This window comes from Narcine bancroftii, chromosome 6, assembly GCF_036971445.1.
Source record: "Narcine bancroftii isolate sNarBan1 chromosome 6, sNarBan1.hap1, whole genome shotgun sequence".
Classification (NCBI taxonomy): domain Eukaryota; kingdom Metazoa; phylum Chordata; class Chondrichthyes; order Torpediniformes; family Narcinidae; genus Narcine; species Narcine bancroftii.
Window position 1 is genome coordinate 168,777,465 of NC_091474.1, and position 25,961 is coordinate 168,803,425.

Below are 25,961 nucleotides of genomic sequence, written 5' to 3' on the forward strand. Positions count from 1 at the left end.
GTTGAGATGGCCTGTATTTCTGAAGTAGTGGTGTAACAATTTATATTTCAATGGAATGTAAATTTGTTGAGGGAATATAATATGCTGATATTAAAACATTTATTAAAATTATGGATTAAAAAAAGATTTTTGGATCAAAAGGTAAATTGTCAAATTTAACTCCACTATATAATAATCAGCTTATTTCTTTTTCAATGCTCAATAGTCATTTAAAGAGTTGGGATTCTAAGGGTATAAAAACATTACAGGATTGTTTTGAAGAAGGACAGTTTCTTTCTTTCAATCAATTTAAAGAGCGTTTTGATATTGCTGAAAATTCTTTATTTGTTTATTATCAACTTCGATCTTTCTTGAAAAATATGTATGGTACAGAGATGATTTTACCTCTATTGATGGAATTCGAATCGCTGATTTCTTCTATACCAAAAAGGGGTTATGTTTCTGTATGTACCAAGTATTACAAGACAATATGGATAAGTCGGAATGGGAGAAGTCTAAGCTTAAATGGCAAAATGATTTAGCTTTTGTTTTTCCTGAAGACAACTGGGCAGATATGTGTCATGATTGTGTTACTAAAATGACGAATGTGCGGTAAGGAATGGTTAATTATAACTTTCTACATCAGTTTTATTTAACCCAGAGAAATTGAAAAAATATGGTTTTAGTCATTCGGATTCTTGTTTTAGATGTGATGTATGTACTGGAACTTTTTACATGCTGTTTGGTCTTGTGTGCATGTACAACCATTCTAGGATGAAATTAAGTTAATTTTGGAAACAAGCATATCATGGTGTCAGAAGTTTCTGAGTGAGTAAGAGAAGTCTATAGTTTGTAAGCATAGATAAGTTAAGTCCTCCCACACTGATGCAGTTACTGACAATCTAGCTGATAATTGGAAATACTTCAAAAAGCGATTCAACATTTACAGTATTGAGAAGCTGGTTGAATGGGAGAGCAATGGAAAATGGAAACAGTCTATGTTTCTGCATGTGATAGGTGAAAGTGCCTTGTACATCTATAACAGTTTTCAAATTGATGAGACAGCTTTCACATTGGATACTCTGATGTCTAAATTTGAGGAATATTTTATTCCAAAAAAAAAACATCACATTTGAGAGATTCAAATTTTTCTTCTGTGGCCAGAAACAAGGAATGAGCTTTGACCAATGCTTAGCCGAGCTTCACACACTGAGCACGTCCTGTGAATTTGGAGATTTGAAAAATTCACTCATCAAAGACAGAATAGTTTGCAGAATCCCAGAAAATGGAAAAGGCTGTGAATATGTGTAGGGGAACACAGACCACACAAGCACAAGTTAAGGAGATGCATAGGATAGACACAACAGTGCTTGCAATAAAAACAGATAAGCAGAGCACCAGGAGTTTCCCCAAAGCAACAACAATGCAAAGTGGTGAACTCAAGCAGCAAATGCAGCAGGTGCAGAGGTAAACATATTCCAAAGATGTGTCCTGCCTATGGAAAGTCCTGCTATGAGGGAAGAAGAATCATTTTACAAAGTGCTGCAAAGCAGGGGATGCCAAGATACAGTTATACACAGTGGATGAAGAAATGGAGGAGTCCTTTGTGGATTCACTACAGACTTCTGGTGGCAAAACGGAATGGATCATTCCGGTGACTGTGAAGGAGACAGTCATTCCATTTAAGCTAGACACCAGAACCCAGGTGAATCTGTTATCTATGGACAATTACAAGACCCTCACGGTAAAGAGCAAGATTTATCCTGTGAACTAAAAGTGACAGACTACACGGGAGAGAATGTTCCAGTAAAAGGGGATCTTCAAACACAAAGGGCGGCATCTAAAGTCACGGCCACTGATTGTAGAAAAGAGAGTACAGCCAATAATAGGTCTGAGTGCAGGTGAAGAGCTCAATCTGATGAAAAGTGTTTCATAGTCGCTTCACAGACCGAAGACAAATACACAACACTCATGGAAGAGACAATCGTTACCTGTACATTGGATAGGTGATATCTTAATGCACAGAGAGAATCAACCTCATTACATGACATGAATGACAAACTGGAAAATGAGTTGGCAAATAATGGTGCTTCTTATGCCAGCAAGAAGACAAAAATAGACAGTTACAGGAATGTCTGGAACCCTGCTGAACAGAAACTGCAGCAAACAACAAAGCGAGCAGAAACGTTACCAGAAGCAGAAGCTGAACTTCCCAGTGAATTGCAGCATGGAAGAACATTTGAGACATTTAGAGTCTCAGTTTGAAGAAAAGAATCAGGAACTGCAAAGGCCCTGACACAGAGAGAAAATAAAGAACACAAAAAGTGACAGTCAGACACAGTGGACAGACTATTGACAGAGTCTAATGAGCGACTTCTGCTGCATCTAAAAGAAAGAATGACTGCATTAGAGGATAAGAATATATCGATACTAGAATCTGAACTCTTTAGAAAACAACTTGATGATGAGGAATTGGAAAATGTAAGCCATCTTCTTTCAACTGCAAAGCTTAAAGGAACTGCTGCACTATCAGAAGAGGAGCTGGCAGCTACGTCGCCCACTGCAGCAGCTGTAGTCAAGATTGTGAAGCCTGGAATGAAGCTTACAGAGTTGTATAATAAATACGTTGAAGCCCAAAATCAATTGATATTGGCAAAACAGGAAAATAAGAGAGTGAATAAATATTTGGATGAAATTGTGAAAGAAATGGAGCATAAAGCTCCACTTCTAAAGCACCTGTGTGAAGAATATGAGTGTGTGCAAAGATCTGTGGCAAATCTCTCAGCTAAATTAGAAGATGCCATCGCTGTTTACAAAAATGACTAATGAGGTGAACAAGCATGCTTCATTACTCAACAGGGAGAATCAGAGATACAAAATATGTGCTAGATCTTTCACAGCAGAATAGGATGTTTTCGATAGAACTAGAAGATGCATGAGGAAATCATATTTTAACGTGAAGATTAAGTTAGTTCTGCTGACGTAAGCAGTTCCTCTGAAGTGATTTCTCAGCATCTGGTGACCTATCATAATGTTAAGGAACTGCAACAGTAAAATTAACAGCTGTTGGTGACTGTTTGTGAACTTGTTGAAAGACAGGAAAAGGAAGAGCAGGAAAAAAAATCTCTTCATGGATTTCTGAACTTCATCTGAATCTTGCAGATGCCCTGAATGAACTTGAACAACTATGTTAATCCAGAAGTCAACAAATGCAGCTGGTGGAAAGAGACTGGCCATGCAATGTAGATACTTTTGTTATGTAGACATTTTATTGTGTTTTTTTAAAAATGGGAAATATATGTTATTATGCTTGTAAATAAGCAATACATTTCCCAGCATGCAATGCACATGGTTGGCCGGAAACTGGATCCGATGTATATGAGGGGAGTCGTGAGCATTGTTAGTTATTGTCAGTTGAAGACAGTTGGAAGATGTTGGAGGCAGTAGAAGAAACGCAAGAAAAATAGAGTTGGTTAAGTGTTAAAGGAACTGCTACACTATCAGAAAAGTCGGTTAACCCATGTAAAGTTGTTCTTCTTGAAAGAATAAACATAACAATCCATACTATCCACTTCTTCATCCAAGTAATTTACAAAGGACATGAAGAGCAAGGATCCCAGAAAAGATCCCTGCGGTACATCACTAGTCATCTGAAAAAACATAACTGAATTGAAAGTCAGAATTATTTAATATACTTCAGCTTCGGTGTTCATATAACTTTAACTTTCAGCCACTTGCTTCTGATCACTCTATTTCAATTGTCCCTTGGATGTTGAAAGCTGGCTTCTACAAACGACAATAGGACAAATCAGGTTATTTGATTTCAATAGAACATAAAACAACATACCAGGTACTTTGGTACAATGTCTGTGCCCTAATGTAATGCCAGATTGAACTAAAAATGCTAATATTGAGGGGGAAATTTTGATTTATACATCAGAAGGATTCCTTGTCAGTCTCTAAATAGCATCTTTGGGAATTCTTTCTAATTCCTATTTCAGCGGGAACACTAGGGTGCCTCCATCTAAGATCCCATCTGAAAGTGATCAGTTCTGAGGATGTGGTACTCTGTACATGCTGCATGGGGTATTGGACCCATGCTCCGTCCTCAGAAGAGAAATGGAGGTTGACCTCGCACTTGCTCGTCTCTTAAGTTTGTTGCAATGGGAATAAATGTTCGTCCTTTGTCTGTGGATCTCCAAGAATACAATTTAAAAGTACAGATAAAGTGTAATGTTGCAGAGAAAATCCAGCAGTAACATAATGAAACATGAAAGTCTGCAGATGCTGTGATTGTAGTTAAAAACCTCAGGACCGAAACGTCGGTAATATATCTTTACCTCCTATGGACACTTGTCAGATCGGCTGAGTTTCCCCAGCAATTCGGTCTCTTTTTATTGCTAGCAATAAAATGACTGCTTCCAACTACCTTGCCTCATTCTTGTTTAATTATAAATTATTCAGTCATTCCCCCTGCGATCTTCCCTGTACTAACAAAAAAAATTAAAATTTGTTGAAGAAGCCTTTCCTCACATTTGTATTTCTTCATATACGTTGCCACCCAGCAAACTTAATCCATCTCTTCTTAGCAGTCTTTGCTGGCAGTCCAATTTATCAGAAAGATGTGTAATATATCTTTTAAATTTTAGTTAAAACTGGACTTTTATGTACCGGACCTTGCAGTGAGTGGGGAATTCACATCCTAGACCTCCAAGTCAGAGGCAAAAATTAGATCTTATGACATAATTTAGTGTATTTTTCAATATTCCATTGATGTCTGTGACAAGTGAGCAACTGATGCTAACAAAATACAACACAAGCGGATTTCCAGAATATTCACTGAGTATTTTTAGATTTCAATGCAAGTAGCAATGTATTAGGGACCAACGTTGCCCCAGTATTTTTTGCCCAATGAAAATGACATGCTTTGTGAAATATTCAAATTTCTCATCTGTTCAAACCAGAATTACATGAATTTTCAATTTACTTCTATCCCGATGATGTGCAATTCCACAACATATTCAAGTACCACCTAAATGCAATACACAGGTCGAGTATCCCTTATCCGAAATGCAAGAGACCAGGTGTTTCGGATTTTGGATTTTTTCAAATTTTGGAATATCATTTTTTAAAAATGCATTCACATTATAAATATTTACATATACAGAAATTAACTGAAGTAGACATACATACACTCAATAATGCACAACTTACATGATTTCTGAACTCTTTTGCATATTACCTTATGGGACCATGGACAAAAAAAGATTCAGCTTTTAGATCATTTTGGATTTCAGGTATTTGGATAAGGGGTACTGTATTAAATATATTAAATGTCTGGTTGGTGAGCATTAATAGCTCTGTCATTTGATAGGAAAGGTTCAGTATGGGGCCCACAGTGTACATGGTAAAATAATATCCTGTCTAACCTAGTGTCATAATTGGCAAATGTTTACATCTGGATGGATGGATGTTCTCAAGAACTCAAGTTCTCAATACTGACAGTGTCATAAACTAAATGGAAGATAAAAATTCTATTCACAATATTATGAGAAATAATTTATATTTTGATGAATAAAAAGATAATTTCACTTGAACAGATAAGTGCAGGAAATTTCTTCCCAAGTTTGGATTCTAGGATAAATTTTTAGCCCCAAATAAAAATTCTCAATTCAAGATCCATTCCTGGCTTTCAATATTAACACTACACCTACGGCTCCTAGAACGCTTCCACCAGCGTTGTCTCCGCTCCAACCTCAACATTCATTGGAGCGCCTTCATCCCTAACATCGAAGTACTCGAGATGGCAGAGGCCGACAGCATCGAGTCCACGCTGCTGAAGATCCAGCTGCGCTGGGTGGGTCACGTCTCCAGAATGGAGGACCATCGCCTTCCCAAGATCATGTTATATGGCGAGCTCTCCAATGGCCACCGTGACAGAGGTGCACCAAAGAAGAGGTACAAGGACTGCTTAAAGAAATCTCTTGGTGCCTGCCACATTGACCATCGCCAGTGGGCTGATATTGCCTCAAACCGTGCATCTTGGCGCCTCACAGTTCGGCGGGCAGCAACCTCCTTTGAAGAAGACCGCAGAGCCCACCTCACTGACAAAAGACAAAGGAAGACAAACCCAACACCCAACCCCAACCAACCAATTTTCCCCTGCAACCGCTGCAACCGTGTCTGCCTGTCCCGCATTGGACTTGTCAGCCACAAACGAGCCTGCAGCTGACGTGGACATTTACCCCCTCCATAAATCTTCGTCCGCGAAGCCAAGCCAAAGAGAAAGAGAGAGTCTTTTGTTTACTTAACTACCAAAAATAACATTTGTTCTATATTTTCAACTGGCCATTTATTCTTCCTTCATTACAAACGACGGACACGTGGAGCCTAATATTTCTGGCCTCACAACTTCCAAGTGAAAGGGAACAGGAGTAATGGATAAGGAACCCACAAAAAGGGTTGCAAAAATATTTCTTGTGTGGCAAACAATCCAAAGGTGAATGACAGAAGTAGTTCCAGGTACCTTAGAGTCAGTTTTCCAATGGGTTGAGTAGGAGAGATGCAGCTTGTGTTATGGGAATAGTAGTGACTAGGGAGGCAAATTTGAGAGTTCGAGGAAGACTCTAGGTCAGTAATTATGGAGATAGATTTAGTATTTACTGGATAACAAAATGAGCTTGGAACAACCATTCTCACTTCTGCTGGCCCACAGGCATTATGGATCCAGCACTGATCAGTTCCTTGTATCTGCCAGTTTCCTCCAAGGCGAACAAAACTCAGCAAAAGTTAAAGGTAAGAAGTTTAAAGCAGAGTTACACAGACTCAAGGTTTCAACAACAGGTGTGCATCAGACACTTCAAACCCACTCCATCTTGCATTATGAAACATGGTGCAGTGAGTTTGAATTTTTAAGATTCTAATTTCTTACCCAACCCAAACTCTCTTTTTAGTATTAGTGTCACCCGACATAAAATTCAAAGCACATTATTATTACCCATATAGTTAGCATTGGCTAAATTCATACAAAGATCACCAAACCATTGGTTGATACTACTGAAAAGTATATATTAGAATCTCATATTTGAACTCAGACATAAAATCAAATGGCAGACAAGAAACACATCAAAGCAGGAATGAAGAAATAACTTTGTTAAACATATAATGGTTCAAGATCTGTAGCCAGGTTTATAAAGAATCTGCCATTTATAAAGGTTTATAAAGGTTTATAAAGAACTGATGTAGAAACTACATTCCGCCCCCCCACCCCTCCCAAGGCCTTGAATCAAATCCCATCCCCTTGTAAAAGTGACAATCAATCATGCTTTCACAAAAATGTAATGCCCAGAACCATTCCATGTATTGGTAATATCTCTCACTTCAATCTGTAATTTCCTTAAGCAAAGATGTTCTAGTTATTAACCCATTTTCAAAGAAGCAATCAAGCTACAAATTACTCTGCTTAGAGCAAATTTTTTGTGTATTCCACAAAGTAATTTTATCCCAAACCCAAATGCTAAACGAGGCATCACTAGTGCAAAACTCATTTTCTTCATCTCAATCAAACAGGGCAGGCCCCTCACATGCAGCAAACTGTAATCAGATAGCTGATTGCTTCTCCTGGCTTGGGAGGTCAAGCTACCAATCCTCAGATTAACAAGTCCTCTGTGATTATTTCTTGGTGTTTGCTCTGCCCACATCCTTTTGATGTCCTATAGGTCTCAAACCTATTCTTATTCCCATCCTCATCCTCCCTGGACCCAGCCCTGACCATATCCAAGACCAATTAATCACAGATCCTTCTGCAACCAATCCCCACCTTCCCTCAAACTTAACCTCCTGACATGATTAGTCCCCAATGTGTCCTCACTTCCTCCTCACCACCATTCACGGTCCCAAACAGTCTTTCCAAGTGAAAGCAACATTGTTTGTGAATCTGCAGGGGCCATCTACTGGATCCACTGCTCTCACTGTGGTCTCCTCTACATCAGAGAGACAACGCAGACTGGTAGATCACTTTGTTGAGCAACCTGGATCTATCTGCTATAATAGTGGGGATCTCCCAGTGGCCACCCATTTCAATTCCCTAATCCATTCCTTTGCTAACATGTCTGCCCATGGTCTCGTACACTGCCAGACTGAGACCACCCACAAGTTGGTGGGACACCTCATATTCCGCCTGGGCATCCTTCATTCAGATGGTATTAACATAGACTTTTCCAGTTACCATTAGCACACTCCCTCCCTGCCACCCCTACCTTTCCCTATGTCTCCTTTCCTGTACTGATCTTTCTTTCCTTTTCCCTCCGTCTCCTTTACCTCAGCTCTGAATTCACAGAGCCTCCCGCTCCCCCAATCAAATCTGCCCACATCTCCACATCCAATTAACATCTTTTATCTGTTGGTCTGGACTCTTCCATTAGCCTTTTAATTTAGATGACTGCCTGCTTTTTATTCATACCTTGAAGGGCTCAGGCCTGAAATATTGGTTATATATCTTCACCTCCTATGGTCACTGCAAGACCGGCTGAGTTTCTCCAGTATTTCTGTGCTTTTACTACAATCACAGCATCTGCATACTTTCGTGTTTTACATTAATCCCCAGTGTTGTTTGCCTCAATATACAAGCCCTCATCAATGGAAGATTCATTGCTGATGGTTTACACTTTGAAGCAACTACATCTCAAATTTCTGCCTGGCCATCTCTTCATCAATCAATCACTGAAATCCAAGACAAACCCTGCCCCATCCACTGATTCTGCAATGAATGGACTACAGGGGTATGGTGATTTTTTTTTGTTTCTGCAAGCCTGCCAATCATACACAAACTCGTGGGCCTCAACCCTGATTCAGATTCAGGATAGAATATTACTGATGGAGAACTTCACACAAGGACAGCACAGACCCCTGTATAGAATTAGCTTCCACTGTGCTACTGAAGTTCTTTTTTTTAACCCCAGTCCACATTTTATATCGAGGGTTGGAAGCTTTACTATTATACACAAACTTTGTATAAATCAATGATGAGTTTTGTTATACACCATCATTCATTTCCCATTCAGAAATTACCACTGACGTATTGCATGATTAATCTTTAGCATGTTTATTGAATAAGTAAGCATGTCACAGAATATTTCTAACATCTGAATTCTCATGTAGACACAAGTGATGGCAGATGCTGGAATCTGGAACAAAAAAAAAATCAACATTTTGCATTGGGATGCATGGTCCCAACGAGAAACATCGACTTTTTTTTGGCCTCGACAAAGGCTGTCGGACCTGCTGAGTATGTTTTTCGCTGCTATTAGCAAAGGTTAAGCTCAAAAATGAACTTCTTTAATGGCATTTTTACCAATTAATATCGCATGCAAAACTATTCAGATTTTCTTCCCTAATGTAAAATTAACAGGTACTCCACTCCAATACATATAATTTATCCCTTAACTTAAATTTAGTTTTTTCAAATTGCATAAAGGAATTTGAAGGCATCCAAATTATTATTATGTTACTCATGTGGTTTAATTTAAATTATTCAAGAATTCAGTATCTTAAAGCATATACCAACTCCACATTGTCTGCAGTTGTCCAATGGAAGAGATTAGGAAGGAGAGCAACTGTGCAGTGCAATTGTACTAATGCTGCTATTAGTAAATAAAACAGAACCACACAATGCTGCTCTGCTGCTCCCATCTAAACAATTAGTCACCTGTTTCCAGACATTCTGAGCTTATTAAATTGCCATTAATTTTATGAGTTTTACATGCTGCTGTGGTACAATTTTACTAAAGTAAAATGAAAAGCCTACAAAAGAGAGAAATGTAAAAAAAGAAAGGTATATAACAAAACTTGCTGTGCAATACAGCAAAAAAAAGAGTCCTTAACAGATTGAGTTTGTTGTTGAGGAGTCTGATGGTGGAGGAGTAGTTCCTGAACCTAATGGTGTGAGCCTTGTGGCACCTACACCTCTTTCCTGATGGAAGCAGAAAGAACAGAGCATGTGTTGGATGATGTGGATCCTTGGCAATGGCTGCAGCAGCATTCCATGTAGATTTTCTCAATGGTGGGCAGAATTTTGCCTGTGATGTACTGGGCTGTGACCACTACCTTTTGCAGGGCTTTCCACTCAGAGGTATTGGTGCTCTCTTACCAGGTCATGGTCTCTATGTCACTGCACGCTGGCAGGGCCATAACTGGACCTAATTTGCCCTGTAGGAAAGATCTTATCTGAAGGTAGCATTGGAACATCTTATATGATAAATCATACTCATTCCCAAGTTGTTCAAGTGACATTAACCTGTGGCCACTGGAGTTGTAGTGGATATGACAAAATAACCATACAAGGTGTTTCTAGAATTAATCAAATGGATTTGCTCTTCATCACCTGTGTAACCTTTTTTAAGCCAGAATCACGCACTCGACACACACTGACGTCATCATACACTGATGTCACATGGCTGGTTAGATGCCTCCTGGGAGTAGTAGTGCCACCATAGTGCCACTACACCCCCTACAAGAAAGGTTTGACTTTTGGATTGTCGACCTCTGCAATGGACTGTTGGCTGCTGCAGTGAGGAAGACTTGTCCACACGAATTGGTTTAATCCTGTCAATAGTGAAAGACTGTGGCTTCCCTCAAATGTCCAAAATAAAGTTTGGCCTAGTTTGTCCGTATCCTACAAGGTCCTTCATAGGGCATCTGTAAAGGTTGACCAAGTGTTCCCCTTTGGACAAAGACATAATTGCAGTTTTTGAGGCCTTCAGGCACTAAAGAGTGTTTTCCATGTGACAATGGTAGTATAGGGGTCAATTTTCCTACAGTCTCCCTTAACCTGCTCAACAATTCCTTGGATCATCGCTGGAGTTGCAATGGTAGGGGACAAACTCCCCTGAAATCACCAATGGTGCCTCGTACACATGCTAACGCTTGGAGGTCCTCTTTGGAATTGTTCTAATGCCCAGTAATATCCAGGGCAGCTCATCAGCAGAGTTTGGGCCCTCTAACTTGAGATGTTGATGAAATCTTTCCACCATTCCATTGGCCCGGGGATGATAGGCATTCGTATGATAAACTGTTGTACCGAGCAAGTGAGACAAGGACATCCAAAGTGAGGAAGTAAATTGTGGTCCTCTATCCGAAGTAACGTACGCAGGTAAACCAAAATGAGACACCCAGGAACTGAGGAACGCCCAAGTACAAGTGTCTGTGGTAACATCTACCATTGGCTTGGCTATGGGCCACCACATACACGTGTCTATTACTGTAAAATGATAATGGTATCCTCTTGAAACAGGAAGCAGACCAACAATGTCCACATGGATATGAGCAAAATGACCAGTAACTGCCGGGAAGGACTGCAGTGGTGCCTTAGTATGTCACTGAACTTTTACTTTCTGGCAGGCAAAGCAGGACCTCATCATTTGTGTAACGTCTTTTTTAAGACCATGACATACGAATCTGTCCAAAACTCTACGAACAGCTGATCTAATCGATGGATGAGAGAGTCCAGGCACAGAGTCAAATACTCGACATTTCCATGATGCCAGAACTACTGGGCATGGGTGTCCTGTTGATATATCATAGAGGAGCAGTTTGCCATGAACACCAAACTGAACATCTTTCAACTGCAGGTTCATGATTGCGGTCTGATAAGCATTTATCTCATGGTCATGTTCTTTGGGCCATGACCAAATCTGTTTAGTCATTACCTTGATCTACAGACAAAACCTCAAGTGGAACGGAGCGGGAAAGTGCATCAGCTACTACATTGTCTTTTCTGGAAATATTTAGTATTTATATGGAGAATTCTGAAAAGAATGATAAATGTCATTATTGTTGAGCTGACCGTGGCTCTGCGATCTTGGAAAATGCAAATATTAAGGGCTTGTGGTCAGTGTACATAGTAAAATCTCTGCCCTCCAAAACATAATAGAAGTGTCGAATGGACAAGTAAATGGCCAAAAGCTCCTTATCAAAAGCACTGTATCTCTCTGATTCACGAAGATGGCACCTGAAGAATGTTAACGGTTTCTATTGACCATTGACATATTGATGAGTGCACCTCCTTCGGCCATACTGGAAGTGTCTGTAGAAAGGGCGGTGGCTGCATTTAAAATTGGGTAGCTAAGCATAGTGGCATGAGTCAGCAAATCTTTTGTCTTCAAGAAGGCGTTGTTTCCCCCTTCAGTCCAATGGATGGTTCTGGCGTTTCCAGACAGTAAATCGAAAACAGGCTCCATGATATGAGATGCTGCCAGAAGAAACAGATGGTAAAAATTTACCATTCCCAAGAATTCCTGCAGCCTTTTAACCGTAACAGGTCTTGAGAACTTGGTAATGGCCTTAAATTTGGGAGGCAGTGAAGTCACACCCTTCTGAGTAATCCTACACCAAAAAAAATCAGTAATTTCTTGTCCAAAAGCGCATTTATCTGGATTGATGGTGAGTCCAAATTTTTGAAGAAGAATAAAAAGTTCACAAAGATGTTCCAAATGTTCTTCCTTAATCCCACTGGCCACTAAAACATCGTCGAGGTAAATGAAGACATTGGCCATATCACATCCTAAAGCATCTATCACCCATTAAAATGACTCTAATCTGAAAGGCATTCGTAAAAATTTGTACCCAAATGGGATAATTATTGCTGTCTTCTGGCTCCACTTGTACTTGGTGATAGCCATGCACCAAGTCTATTTTCGAGAAGATCTTTGCTCCATGCAAATTAGCCGAGAAATCCTGAATATGAGGTGTCGGATAACGATCCAGGATGGTGGCGTCATTAAGCCACCTGTAATCTTTACAAGGTCGTCAACCTCCATTATGTTTCAGGACCATAGATAATGGAGATGCCCAGGGACTGTCAGACCTACGAATTATGTCTAGTTCCTCTACCTTGTCAAACTCTTCCTTAGCTAAGTGCAGCTTCTCTGGAGGCAAGCAACAGGCTTTAGCATGGATAGGAGGGCCCTTAATATAAATGCAATTAATAATGCCGTACTTTGCAGTGGAGGCAGAAAATTGTAAAGTAGTAATCTCAGGGAAATCTTCCAACTGCTTGGAGAATTCATCTACTTTGAAGGCGCAAAGCAGGGGCATAGGTGTGTGCCAGAGGAATGGTCTGAAAAGTAGTTTCATCTATTAGCCGATGCCATTTTAAGTCAACGAGCAATGAATGAGCCCGAAGAAATTCTGTACCAAGCAACGGTCGGGATACTGCTGCTATAATAAATGCCAAGGGTGATTCTCGAACTTGACATTCATCTTCCTGGTGTCAAAGGTCAGAATCACGCACTGACATCACATGGCTGGTCCGTCGCCTCCTGAGAGTTGTAGTGTCACTACAAGCCACCCACGCTCGTAACAGTCCTCACGCACCTGACATCGTTACGACACCAGGTTTCCAGGATCTTGTTAACCACTGTCAATGGTATTAATCTATTTGGAGTCAGGGGTGCAGTGGGTTTTTTTGGGTCTGAGAACAAAATCCCATATAAATTAATGGTGATCGCTTCTTCACTTTACGCTATTTCAGCATATGGAAGGTTTCATAAGAAAGCTCTACTTTCAATGGAAACCTATATTCTTAAAAGCATACAGAATTAGAAACAAGGTGGATGATCTTGCAGTATAGCTACAGATTTAAGGATACAATATTGTGCCATTACTGAGTCATGGCTAAAAGATGGATGTCATTAGGATCTGAATGTCCAAGAATACACGGTGCATTGGAAGGATAGATAGACAGAAGGGTGGCATAGCTCTACTGGTAAGCAACAATATTATATTGGAAAGAAAGGGCTTAGGATCAGAAGAGGTAGAATTCTTATGGGTTGAGTTAAGGAATGACAAAGGTAAAAAGATACTAATGGCAGTTATATACAGGCCTCCAAACAACAGCCAGGATGTGGATTACGAAATATAAATGGTAATAGATAAGGCATGTCAGAAAGGCAGAGTTTCAGTAATCATGAGGGATTTTAACATGAAAGTAGACTGGAAAATCAGGTTGGTACCGGATCTCAGGAGAGAGAGTTTGTGGAATGCCAATGGGGTAGGCTTTTTGGAGCAGGTTATTGATGATCTTACCTGGGGATTGGCTGTTCTGGATTGGGTGCTGTTTAATGAACTAGAGGTGATTAGAGAGCTTAATGTAAAGGAGGCAGTGACCACAATATGATTGAATTTACTTTGAAATGTGAAAAGAGAGGCTAAAGTCTGATGTATCAGTATTTTAATGGAGTCAAGAAAATTACAGTCATATGTGTGAGGAATTGGCCAAAGTTAGTTGGAAAAACACATTCATGGGCAAGACAGCAGATTAGCAATGGCTGGGGCTTCTGCAAGAAATGAGGAAAGTGCAGCCCAGGCAGATCAAGAAATTCATGAGTGGAAAAATGAGACATTTGGTGATGAGGGAAATTAATGCCAAAAAGCAAAAGAGAGGAGGGCGTACAAGGAAGCAAAAATAAGTGGGAAGATGGAGGACTGAGTAACTTTTAAAAACTGAGAGAAGACTACCAAGAAGATGATTAGGAAGGAAAAGATGAATTATGAAAGGAGGATAGCAAACAATATCAAAGAGAATATTTTACTTTTAACCGTATAACATTTACAGCACGGAAACAGGCCAATTTGGCCCTTTTAGTCCGCCCTGATCCAAGTACCCTCCTCTAATCCCACTTACCAGCACTCTGCCCATATACCTCCATCCCCCTCCCATCCATAAACATCCAACTCTTTCTTAAATGACAAAATTGACCCTGCCTCCATCACCTTTCCTGGAAGCCCATTCCACAGAGTAAAGAAGTTCCCCCTCATTTTACTCCTAAACATTTGCCCATCAACTCTCAACCCATGACCTCTTGTATCCATCTCTCCTACTCTCAATGGGAAAAGCCTTTCCACATCAACTCTATCTATCCCTCTCATTATCTTAAAAATTTCTATCAAATCCCCTCAGCCTTCTAAGTTCCAAGGAATAAAGACCTAATTTGCTCAGTCTCTCCTTGTATTCCAGATGCTGAAACCCAGGCAACATTTTTGTAAATCTTCTCTGCACTCTCTCTATCTTGTTAATATTCTTCCTCTCTTTTGCTTTTTGTGACCAGAATTGCACACAGTACTCTAAATTTGGCCTCACCAATGCCTTGTACTGTTTCATCATTACTTCCCAACTCCTATACTAAAAGCTTTTTTTAAAAAAAAAATATAAAGAGTAAAAGAGTGGCCAAAGTAGACAAGAGACCAATAAAAAATGATACTGGAGAAATTGGAATGGGAGGCAAGGAGATGGCAGAAGATCAGAAAGATTATTTTGAATCAATCTTCACTGTGGAAGAGGTAAAACACAGGATTCTGTTGACACCATGGTTAAATGAAAAAATATAAAAATGCTGGAGAAACTCTGCAGGTCAAACGGTGCCTTTACCTAGCAAAGCATTTCAGGCTTGAGCCCTTCATCACTGTGGAAGACATTAGTAGCATACTGGTCTCTCATGACTCTCTGGGAAAAGAAGTGCGTGCAGTCAAAAATCATGAGACAGAAGGTACTTGGGAAGCTAAATGGTCTAAGGGTAGATAAGTCTCCTGGACCAGATGGAACACATCCTTGGGTTCTGAAAGAGGTAGCTATAGAGATTGTGGAGGCACTGATAATGTTCTTCCAGGAATCAATGGATTCTGGCATGGTTCCAGTGGACTGGAATATTGATAATGTTTCTCCACTGTTTAAAAAGGGAGCGAGGCAGCAGAAAGGAAATAATAGACCTATTAGCCTGGTGCCAGTAGATGGAGTCAATTGTCAAGGATGAGGTTAAGAATGAAAAGGCCAAAGTCATCGCAGTTTCCTAAAAGAAAAATAAAGCCTGACAAACCTACTGCAATTTTCTGAAGAGATTACAAGTAGGATAGACAGGGAAGATGCAGTGGGTGCTGTGTATATGTATTTTCAAAAGGCCATCAACAAGATGCTACACACGAGGCTGCTAAACAAGATGAGAGTTCGTGGAATGACAAGAGGGATATTAGCATGTAGAGCTAATCGGCAGGATACAGAGAGTAGAAATAAAGGGATCCTATTCTGGCTGGATACTGGTTACCAGTGGTCAGTGTTGGGGCTGCCTCTTTTTATATTGTAGATAAATGATTTGAATTATGGAATAGATGGCTTTGTAGCTAAATTTGCAGATGATACCAAAATAGCTGGTAGGGAGGGTGACGCTGAGGATACTAAAAGGCTGCAGAGAGCCTTGGATCAATTAGAAGAATTGGCAAAGAGGTTGCAGATGAAATATTAGGTTGGAAAGTATATTGTCATGCATTTTGGTAGAAGAAATAGACAGGCAGACTATTATTTAGATGTGAAGAAAATTCAAAATTCCAATGTGTAAAAGGACTTGGGAGTCCTCATGCAGGATACCCCAAAGGTTAACTTCCAGGTTGAGTCGGTGGTGAAGAAGGAAAATGTAATGTTGGCATTCATTTCTAGAGGAATAGCATACAAGAGCAGGGATGTAATGTTGAGACTCGTGACACTGGTGAGACCTCATTTGGAGTTCAGTGTGGTCTTGGAGAGCTTATTGGAGAAAAGAAAATGTGCTAGCGTTGATGAGGGTTCAGAAAAGATATACTAGAATGAAACCAGGAATGAAAGGGTTTGCATATGAGAAATGATTGTTGATTCTTGGACTGTACTTGTTGGAGTACAGGTTCAAGGAGGGACCTCAGAGGCATTTTAAATGCTGAAATGCCTGGGTGGAGTAGATGTGGCAAGGATATTTCCTATCGTAGGAGATTCTAGGACAAGAAGGCGCAACTTCAGAATAAACAGATATCAATTTAAAATATGGATGCAGGAAAATGTTTTTGGTCAGGGGGTTGCAAGTCTGTGGAACTTGTTGCTACAGGCTGCTGTAGAAGTGAGGCGATTGGGTGCATTTAAGGCAGAGATTGATGTATTTGATTAGTCAGGGCATCAAGGATTACAGGGAGAAAGCCAAGGACTGAGGCTGAGTAGGAGGATAAGGTTGTAATTGAATAACCAGTATCATTTATAAAGTCTTAAAAACCTTTCCAAAATCTTTCTAAAAGTGGGATATGACCAAAACATACGAGTTAATGAAACCACATCAGTATTGCACCTCACACAAGTAGAGCTCATATTAGGAAAGACGCGAGCTAGTTTATCTTTAGACTTAAAAGCTCTATTAACTATAAACTATATCAAAGAATGACATGCACAACATGAAGTCCTATTAACTAGTCTAGAAATTCTTCCCCATGTCTCAGTAGATAATGTTTGTTGAAGATCTGATTCCCATGTTTGTCACATCTTATCCATGGGGATTGATCTCAAATTTTATACAAGAGTTTAAATAGTACCAATTAAACCCTTTCTGAAAGGGTTTAACTGGAACAGTGTCAAGTAAATCTGGTTGTTAGATAATTAGACCTTGCGTATTCAGGAAATTTCTAATCTGTAGATATCTAAAAAATGCATATATGGTAAATTATATTTGGTAGAAAGCTATTCAAAAGACATTTGCTATCAGCGAATTAATCTACAAAAGAGATCATTCCTTTCATTTTTTCAAATAAGGAAGAATAGATGGTGTAAAAATAATTAAGATATATGATGGCAATTATACTGCGGAATCAGTCTGCTGCAAATGCACCAAGTTAGACTGAGTGAAACTGAAATTTTGCTCAGTGGTAGTGTGGCAGTAAAAGTCCAAAAATCCAAATTCCAGAAATGTGGGACCATCTAGGGGTCTGGACTTCTTGAAAACTCTCTGCTTTTGTGTGTGTGCATGAGCAAGCACTGCAGATACACAGCAGCAACAGGCGACGACTTGGAAATAAGAAAATAAGAAAACGACCTTTTTATTGTACTTTGTATTTTATCTGAAAAATGTTTCATTAATAAACCATCAAAATTTACCCGTTTAACTCTCCCTTAAATTTAAATTTTAAAAATACTGCCCCAGAATTCAGAAAATCCGAAAATACAGACCAAGCCAATCCTCGAGCAGTCCCGATTTTAGGACTTTTACTGTAATTAAATTACAGAACACAAATTTTTTGATTAACTTAATATGTTTAAGCTATTTCTAGTGCTTACCATTCTTTAGAATTTAAAATTGATTAATAAGATGTTTATATTTTCATTGTATTTTAACATAATAGCTTTTGGAGATTTTTTGTGCAAGTCTGCACAAACATTCAAGTACGGATGATCAGGAGGCCCTCAACTATTGAAGGCCAGGTTGGAGCAAGTTTTCTGTTAAGGGGAGCTGTTCAGTGAAAGCAGGTCTGCAGGAAGATGGTTGGTGAGACCTGTGGAAGAAATTCCTGACTTCTATTAGTTATGTACTGAATAGTGGATAGGTAGGGCACATAAACTGCCAATACAATACAAGCTTACAACAAGATAAGTGTTATTCCCATTCTAGCTCCCTATAGTGAAATGTTTGGCCTGGAAGTCAGCCTCCATAAATCTTCGTCCGCGAAGCCAAGCCAAAGAAGTGAAGGACTATTAATAGCTGGTGTAAGACGCAGGTTCCATGTGAAGTGCTCATTTTTCTTGCCTTTTTAGCACTGTCTTTTTAATTGCCCTTTCTATATCTTTACAGTTTTATTCAATTGACCAAGACCAAACCAATCTTCAATAAAACATGAAAAAGCATTGGAAAATATTAAACTCTGGAAGGAAAATTCTTCATTTTTCCCAATCCGTATAGTCAACAAATTTCTGCAATATCTGGCTATTCCTATATTAATTCGGATCACCAAAGCATGCTGCTTTTCCTTTAAAGGCACTGAAGCACAGGCTTATGCTCCAGAATTATGAGTGATCTCCCACTCTAACACTAGCCTGTAATTTTCAACTTGGAATACTAAATACATTTTAAGTTTGGATAAGTTTGCTTTGGAGGCAATTCAGAGCAGACCCACTGGGGTAACTGATGAGGTGAAAAGGTTGTCTTATCAAGAACAATTATGTAGGCTTGATCTACACTCATTGTTGCTTCGAAGAATAGGATGCGATCTTGTTGAAACACAAGATATTGTGAGGGTTTGTCAAGGGGGATGCTATTGGGATGTTAGCTTGCTTGGTCAATAGAGGGAGATTAGAGAACTTGCTCTCAGTGTCATTAATTGTTAGTATTCCCTATCCCAGAGTTCTGTGAAACCTGAATTATTAATGTACGTATTCTGGGGCAATGTGGACAAATTGTGGGGCTGTAGAGGAGTCAAGGTTTATGGTAATGTAATAGGAAGGTGAAGCAGAAGCCAAGATCTGATCAGCCACGATGTTGCTAAATGCTGCGGCCGGCTTGAGGTACTACTGTTTCTTAAGTTCTTATGGCAAGTGCTTAAAACATAGTAACTCATTATACACTCTCTCAATATTCCACACTCAACAGTAAATCAGGAAGGATATATAATCCAACAACATAGAACAACAGCACAGAACAGGCCCTTCAGCCCTCAATGTTGTGCCGACCCATATATCCTTGCTAAACACTCTCTACCCCATAACCCTCTAATTTTTTTTCATCTATGTGTCTGTCTAAGACTCTCTTAAATGCTCCTAATGTTTTAGCCTCCACCACAATCCCCAGCAAGGCATTCCAAGCACCCACAACTCTGTGTGTAAAAACTTACCCCTGATGTCTCCCCTAAACTTCCCTTCCTTCACTTTATATATACATCCTCTGGTGTTTCCTGATCCTGCCCTGGGAAACAGGTGCAGGCTGTCCACCCTAACTATACCTCTCATAATCTTGTAGATCTCTATCATCTCCTCTCATCCTTCTATAAACCAAAGAGAAAAGTCTCAGCTCTGCTAACCTTGCCTCATTAGACTAGTTTTCCAATCCAGGCAACATCCTGATAAATCTCCTCTGCACCCTCTCCATAAGCTTCCACATCCTTTCTATCACAAGGTGACCAGAAATGAACACAATATTTCAAGTGTGGTCTCAGCAGAGATTAGTAGAGTTGCCACATGACCTCTCTACTCCTGAATTCAATTCCCCTATTAATGAAACCCAGCATCCAATAGGCTTTCTTAACTATCCTATCAACCTATGTAGCATCCTTGAGTGATGTATGGATTTGAACCCCCAAGGTCGTTCTGCTCATCCACACTCTTAAGTAACCCTGTACTCAGCCTTCTAGTTTGTCCTTCCAAAATGCATCACCTCACACTTAACCAGATTGAAATCAATCTACCTCTTTTCTTCCCAACTCTGCATCCTGTCTATATAATCTTGTAACCTTCAACAATCTTCAGCTCCATCCACAACTCCTCCAACCTTCGTGTCATCCACAAACTTACTGACCCATCCTTCCACCTCTTCATCCAGGTCATATATATAAATGTTTAAAAAAAATCACAAAGAACACTCCACCAGTCACCCACCTCCAGACAGAATACTTTCCTTCCACTACTACTCTCTGCTTTCTTCTTACAAGCTATTTTTTAAAATCCACACAGCCAAGGTTCCATTGATCCCATGCCTCATCACTTTCTGGATGAGTCTCTCATGGGGAACCTTGTTAAATGTCTTGCTAAAACCCATGTAAACACATACGAGGCCCTACCGTCATCAATTTCTTTTGCTACCTCCTCAAAAACTCAATTAGTCTCATGAGGCATGACCTTCCCTTCATTAAGCCATGCTGACTATCCTTGAGTAGATTGCACTTCTCCAAATGCTCATAGATCCTATCCTTAAGAATCCTCTCCATTAGTTTACACACCACTGACGTAAGACTCATTGGTCTATAATTCCCAGAATTCTCCCTATTATCTTTTTTTTTAAAAAAACAAAGGGACTACATTTGCCATTATCCAATCCTCCGGCACATCCTCTGCAGCCAAAGACGATTCAAAGATCATAGCTACTGCCTCAGCTAGCTCTTCTCTCACTTCCCACAGCAGCCTGGAGTATAATCGCACCCAACCCCGGAAACTTATCAATCGATGATTTTAACAAGATCCATCACTTCCACTTTCTTAATGTCCAGAACAGAGGTCTGTTTAATTTTGACCTCACCATGATCATGGTATTTTTCTCTTGTGAATACTGATGCAAAGTATTCATTTAAGACCTCCCCAACTTCCTCTGCCTCCAGGTACATGTTACCACGTTTATCCTTAAGCTTCCCCACCTTCGAGCTCTCCTCAGCTTCTTCATGGCTACTATATACTTCTCATGAGCCCTTCCTGTTTCCTCTATCTAATATATGCTTCCTTCTTCCTCCTGACCAGCTGCCTCACCTGTTCGTCAACCATGGTTGCCTTTTCCTACCATCTTTTCCTTGTCCCAGAGGGACAAACCTATATTTAGCCCTGAACAAGTGGTCCTCCACATTACTTCTGTGCCTTCACCCTTAAACATCTGTTTTCAATGTACTCTCGCTAGTTCCTGCCTTATCCTTCATAATTAGGCCTCCCCCAGTTAAGCACTTTCCCATTTCAGGGAACTGTGGTCACTCTCACCAAAATGCTCCCCCACCTGACCAGGTTCATTACCCAGATCTAGATCCAGTATGGCCTCTCCTATTGTCAGTCAGTCCACATAATATGACAAGAATCCTTCTTGAACACACCTGACAAATTCAGCCCCATTTATCCCTCTTGCAGTCAGTAGGTATCAGTTAATATTAGGGAAGTTGAAAGCACCATAACTACAACCCTGTATTTCCCACACCATTCCAAAATCTGCCTGCTTATCTGCTCCTCAGTATCCCGAGGGCTATTTTGTGGCCAACAGACTACTCCCAGCGCCCACACCAACTTGGTGGACACTCCCTCTGCAGAGTCCTACCTTTCTATAGCCATGATACTATCTGTGAGCAGTAATGCTACTTCCCCCACCCCCCCAACCTTTCTACCTCCCATCCTATTCTTTTCAAAGCACTTAACTCCGGAGCCTGCATCAGTCAATCTTGCCCTTCCTCCAGTCAAGTTTCAGTAACGTAGTTCCACATACTGATCCATGCTCTGTTCATCTTATTTATTCCTAACAATCCTAGCGTTGAAATAGACACTTTTCAATCCTTCTAACTGGCTACCTATATCAATTTTATATTCCAGAATCTTAAAATTATAGATGTGCTTGTGGTAATTTATCAAAATTCCTTAGACCCTTATCCCACTGGATTGGAAGACAGGGAATATCAAGGCACCGCTAAAAAAAGAATGTGGGCAAAAGGAATGTAACTGAAGGCCAGGTAGTTTAAATTAAAAAATGCTTAAAGCTACCATTAAGGAAGAAATAGAGAGACATCTTTTTTTTTTTGAAATTTATTTATAGTATCTCCATACATTCATTTCAAATTGACTTAGTATAATATTACATAATAGATACTAAATAATTTTCAAATTTTCACCCCCCCCATCTCCCCTAACCCCTTAGGAAACCACCTTGTGGTGGTTAATTCCCAAAAACCCAAATGGGTGTGGTATAAACCACAAGTGGCATATGACTTTCGGGAGCAGAAGTACCACTCCCTCCCCCCCACCCCCAGGCAGACAAAATACATGTATAAACCGAAAAATCATCATTTCTTATATCCATAAAACCCCAGTCCATCAATTTAACCAATCTTATTCATAAACTCTTTTTTTTGAAAATCCAAACTTGATATTAAATTTTGCACCCTTTCCACCCTCCCAACACTGAGTTAAACATTGTTTACAATCAATAAAAGTTTTTTTTTTAATTTTTTTTTCAAGTCTTCCTGAATTTCATCCACTGAATTAAAACACCTCTGAACATCCCAGTTCAACACCGAATCTTCCATTCTTCTCAGTCTCAAGTTGAATTTGTAGCTTACTTTCAAAAAAAGTTTTGGTTTTTTTTCAAATCTTTTAAAATTTTCTTGAACATAATTCCTTCGGTCTTGATCTTCTAAAGCATCAATGTTATTCATAAGTTCTTTCTTCTGTGTTTCCCAATTTAATACCAAATTTTCCACTTTGTCAATCTTCTCAATGTTAAGTTGAAATTATTGTTTATTTTCAAGAAAAACTTATTCAAAATTTTTAACTCTTCTTGGACATTGCTCCTTCAACTTTAATTTTATAAATCATCAATCTTGTTCATAGTTTCTTTCTACTGAATTTCCAAATTTAATAATAAAGTTTCCGTTTTTTCCAATTTTCTCAATATTAAACTGATCTTGTTGTTTAGTTTAAAAAAAACCTTTTCAAAACTATTAAAATCTGTTTGCAATGTATGCATACTCACAGATAATAAATTCACTCTTCCAATATTCCATCCAAAAAAAATCACTAATAAACCTTATTGCAAGTCAAGGAGTTCCATATATATGTTTATCTTCAGAAAATATTTCAAATATTTCAAATCAACATTCGTCGCCATCTTTCAAAAAGGAGTCTGAAATCAACTTTAATAAGTTCTGTTCTTGAGAAAATTCCAGCACCAACTCCGTCTCTGTCTGGGCAAATAGGTCAAATTTCTTCCAAAGTCAAAGAATGTAATTTTGTTCTGTATTTATAGATAATAAATTCATCCTTCCGATATTCCATCCAAAAAAAAATCACTAATAAACTTTAATGTTATCTGGATTTTTAAAACTCACGGGCAACCAATGCCAATTACTGCAATTTATCTTCATAAAACATTTCAAATCAATATTCAAGTCCAAGGCCAGCTTATCCGACAGTCCAATTAATGAGCTCCGTTCTTAAGAAAATTCCAGCCTTGACTCCGTGGTTCTGTCTGGGCAAGTAGGCCGAGTTTCTTCCAAAGTCGGAGAGTGTAGTTTTGTTCTGTATTTGAACTCTATTTTCCTTAATCTTTGTTGCCATTTTAAACATCTTTCAGAGGGGTGTCCAAGGCCAGCTTATCCGACAGTCCAATTAATGAGCTCCATTCTTAAGAAAATTCCAGCCTTGACTCCGTGGTTCTGTCTGGGCAAGTAGGCCGAGTTTCTTCCAAAGTCGGAGAGTGTAATTTTGTTCTGTATTTGAACTCTATTTTCCTTAATCTTTGTTGCCATTTTAAACATCTTTCAGAGGGGTGTCCAAGGCCAGCTTATCCGACAGTCCAATTAATGAGCTCCATTCTTAAGAAAATTCCAGCCTTGACTCCGTGGTTCTGTCTGGGCAAGTAGGCCGAGTTTCTTCCAAAGTCGGAGAGTGTAATTTTGTTCTGTATTTGAACTCTATTTTCCTTAATCTTTGTTGCCATTTTAAACTAAAAACAATTGATAAACAAAACAAAGACTTTTAACAGAAAAGAAATATTCTTAAAACGGGTATTTATATAACTGCCTGGGGGAGACCGGGAATGCACGTCCGCTCCCTACGCCATCTTGCCACGCCCCTAGAAATAGAGAGACATCTTGATAGAAATTGTTTACTCAGGCAAACACTGCATGATTCAAGATCAGGTCATGTTTCACATATTTACTGGAGTTCTTTCAGGAGTGGATAGAGGGGAGCAGGTGGACCACTCAGTCAATGAGACCACTTTTAGATGAGGATTTACCACAAGACTCCTCTGATCTCTCACAATGAGGAATAAAATCTCTTGGTATTACTTTGACATAGACCAGGGGAATTTTCTATAGTGTCTGGCTAATATTTATCCCTCATTCAACATTACCAAAAAATTATAATTAATAATGAGTGATCAGTGGGAGCTGCCTGGGTGTAAGTTGGCTGACTATGTCCTATTTACAGCAGTAACTAATTATGAAAATTTTTCCATGGTAACAAAATACTTAGCAGACATTATGAATGGATCTATACAACTGCAAGCCTTTCTTCCCTCCACTACAATCCAAAGCAGATTCTCCTCCATTTCTTAAGTATCCTTTGCTATAACTAAAAGATTTAATGGTGATTAAAAATAACAAAATGGAAGCATTCAGCAAATACTATTCTTATGCACAACAGTGACTGCAATAAAAGCACTTAGTTAAGGGACCCAAAATGTCAATGTTTGTACCAGTGAAAAAAATAGTTTAATGATGCCTGGTGATCTACACCTTCATGTTGGGATAGGATCCTAATAGAAATGCTTTACGTTCAAGACAACAGACCAGAATTTGTAGTTAACAGAAGCATTGGCAACCTTAAATGACACTTACATCCACAGACAAATCTATTCACAAAGATCCAGGGGTCTGTGGAATGAATGTACCCTATCTCCTTTATTCAAAGCAGGAGACTGACAGACAACAAGACACTATAGGCCAGGGAGCTCAAGATCTATCAGCGAAAAACTTGTAATGATATTATTAAATATATTCTCCTAGAATTCTGATGAAGCTCAGTTATTTGCTCGCCACAGATGCTGACCAATATGCTGGTTTTCCTGAGCATTCTCCTTTATTTCAGACTTTCACCAACTGCTGTGCTACATCTCAGTTCCAACTCATCTATTTTTCCTCACCCCCTATTTACATCAATGGATTAACTGCCTTTAAGAAACCTGTAGCACCCTCACCTTCCTGACACCAAACAGCATCATCTGTTTCCTCATGCTTTTTGCACTATTACACACATTAATTCTCTCCCTCACCCCCTTCTCTGTGTATAAACATGCCTATTTTCTAAAAGAAGTCAATGACCTGAAACATCAACTGTTTCTCTCTCCACATGTGTTGCCCAACCTGATGACTGTTTTCAGCATTTACAAAATCATGTTATAGGAATCAAACTAAAGAGGTGGTCTTGCATATACAGTTATTATATACAAAATGCTCCTTTAATAAAAATTAAATAAATCCTCCACATTTTTCAAATAAATTCACAATGGGTGCATTTAAATAGCTCTTCAAACCAAGAGAGATTACTAAGCACCAGTTCTAGCACAATGTTTCATTAAAAATTCAGTTACAACCAAATTTAATATAATCACGATATTTTATAGCTGGCATATTCATTAGTTAATGTAAATTCAATAATTAAGATGGAGAAGGCATAAGGCAATGACTGACTG

General features: G+C 39.2%; 1 protein-coding gene across 8 annotated transcripts in view; it reads right to left on the minus strand.

Annotated features, from left to right (window-relative positions):
* LOC138736720 (low density lipoprotein receptor adapter protein 1-B-like) overlaps positions 1 to 25,961 on the minus strand; it is a 90,212-nt gene that overhangs the window by 46,513 nt on the left and 17,738 nt on the right. The window contains exon 2 of one of the 8 annotated variants that reach the window (XM_069886687.1): positions 3,675 to 3,765. The exons of the other annotated variants lie outside the window; for them this stretch is intronic. The gene's annotated coding sequence lies outside the window, so the exon portion shown is untranslated. The remainder of the gene's footprint in view (positions 1 to 3,674; positions 3,766 to 25,961) is intronic. 8 annotated transcript variants of the gene reach the window in all.